At 39.8% G+C, this 2252-nt stretch overlaps 1 non-coding gene across 1 annotated transcript; it reads right to left on the bottom strand.

The window, feature by feature from the left end:
* Positions 1-290: 290 nt before the first annotated feature.
* On the bottom strand, positions 291-397 carry LOC127109906 (small nucleolar RNA R71). Its single transcript, XR_007797152.1, has one exon. It is a non-coding gene; the product is annotated as a small nucleolar RNA R71 (small nucleolar RNA).
* Between the last annotated feature and the right edge of the window lie 1855 nt (positions 398-2252).

The raw sequence follows: 2252 nt of genomic DNA, 5'->3' as shown, positions 1-2252 counted from the left end.
CGAACAACTTCGAACTTAAACCTTCGCTGTTGCAGGCAGTGCAACAGAATCAACTTTCTGGAAATCCTACCGAGGATCCAAACCTTCATTTATCCGTATTTGTCCAATACGCTGACACTGTTAAAGCTAATGGTGTCACTTCAGAGGCAATTCGACTTCGTCTCTTTCCTTTCTCGTTAAGAGATAAAGCTAGAAGATGGCTTCAGTTTCCTCCTTCCAACTCAGTCACCACATGGAATGAGTTGAAAAAAGTCTTTCTTGCCCGATATTTTCCTCCAAGCAAAACAGCTATGTTGAGAGCCCAGATAAATGGATTTAAGCAAAAAGATAACGAATCTCTTTTCGAAGCATGGGAAAGATACAAGGACATGATGAGACTTTGCCCACACCATGGTTTAGAGGACTGGTTAGTAATTCACACCTTCTACAATGGTCTCTTGTACAACACAAGGTTAACAATAGACGCCGCCGTCGGTGGTGCGCTTATGGATAAACCTTACACCGACGCTTATCAACTTATCGAGAGCATGGCCCAAAATCATTATCAGTGGGGAAGCGACCGAACAGTGGTAGAAAAACCTCAAACAAAAGGTGGCATGTACGAGACAAGTAGCCTTGATCATGTTAATGCAAAAGTGGATGCTCTTGCCCAGAAAATTGAAAGTTTAAATGTATCACCTCCAGCCAGCGTGGTTACCGTAACTCAAAATTGCGAGGTCTGTGGAATTCAAGGTCACACTCCTACAGATTGTCAACTCCTAACAGGAATTCAAACAGATCAGGTGAACTATGTTCAAGGAAATCCTTACTCGCATACCTATAACTCAAACTGGAAGAACCATCCTAATTTCTCGTATAAAAGTAACAACGCTTTATACGCACCAGGTCAAGCTCCCAGTCAAGCTCCAGCTGTACCACCTGGATATCAAAAGCCGACCCCATCTAAATCTAACAATAACGTTCCTAGGAAATCCAACTTGGAAATCATGATGGAGAACTTCATAGCTTCTCAACAGCAAACCAATAAAGAGTTCTTAAACCAGAATGTACACACTAGCGAACAGATTAAATAACTAGCAAGTAAAGTAGATGCTCTGGCTACCCATAACAAAATGCTTGAAACACAAATCTCGCAAGTAGCACAACAACAAGCGTCTACTGCTGCCCCAACTGGTACATTTCCTGGACAGCCACAACCTAATCCGAAAGGCCACGCTCATGCAATTATATTACGAAGTGGTACAGAGGTAGAAGGACCATCTGACCCAAGGATTGAGAACCAAAACTCTAAAAAGTCAAATGAGGAAGAAGGTAAACCTAAGGAAAAGGAAGAGTGTAATAAGGAAACCGTAGAAAAAAAAGAACCTTATGTATCTCCACCGCCTTACAAACCACCCATCCCTTATCCTCAAAGGCTAATTAAAACAAAAAGCGCGGGCCAATTTAAAAAATGTGTTGACCTACTGAAACAATTAAACGTCACAATTCCTTTTACAGAAGCTATTACACAAATGCCCTCATATGCTAAGTTCTTAAAAGAAATTTTATCTAATAAAAGGAAACTTGAAGATAACGAAACTGTTACACTCACTGCTGAGTGTAGCGCAATAATCCAAAATATGCCTCCTAAACTTAAAGATCCTGGTAGTTTTTCTATACCCTGTCATATAGGAAAATTTGTCATAGACAAAGCTTTATGCGATTTAGGAGCCGGTATCAGTGTTATGCCCTTGTCCATATGCAAGAAACTTAAAATGGGAGAATTAAGACCAACTAAAATGTCTGTGCAATTAGCAGATCGTTCCGTTAGATATCCCATAGGAATTCTTGAAAACGTTCCCGTGCGCGTAGGTCAATTCTACATTCCCACCAATTTTATAATTATGGACATAAGAGAAGATGAAGTTACCCCCATTATATTGGGAAGACCCTTCTTAGTAACTGTCGGTGCTATCATATACGTAAAATGAGGATGACTCACTTTCAAAGTAGGAGAAGAGAAAATTGAGTTTATTCTTTCCCAATTTTTGAAAGCACCTGCAATAGAAGACACATGTTACTTCATGGATATCATCGATGAATGCATAAAAGAAACATAATTCGAAAATGACGATTTGTCTGACTATCATGTAGAAGATGGACTGAACCAATGTTTAGCAATAACATCAGATCCTACGCAATGCCTTAAGAAACCAACCCTCGACTTGAAAACACTTCCCAAAAATCTGAGATATGAATTCCTAGACCTAGAA

This window comes from Lathyrus oleraceus, chromosome 7 (assembly GCF_024323335.1).
Source record: "Lathyrus oleraceus cultivar Zhongwan6 chromosome 7, CAAS_Psat_ZW6_1.0, whole genome shotgun sequence".
Taxonomy (NCBI): Eukaryota; Viridiplantae; Streptophyta; class Magnoliopsida; order Fabales; family Fabaceae; genus Lathyrus; species Lathyrus oleraceus.
The sequence above is the reverse complement of the archived record's forward strand: the minus strand, read 5'-3'. Positions and strand labels throughout refer to the sequence as shown.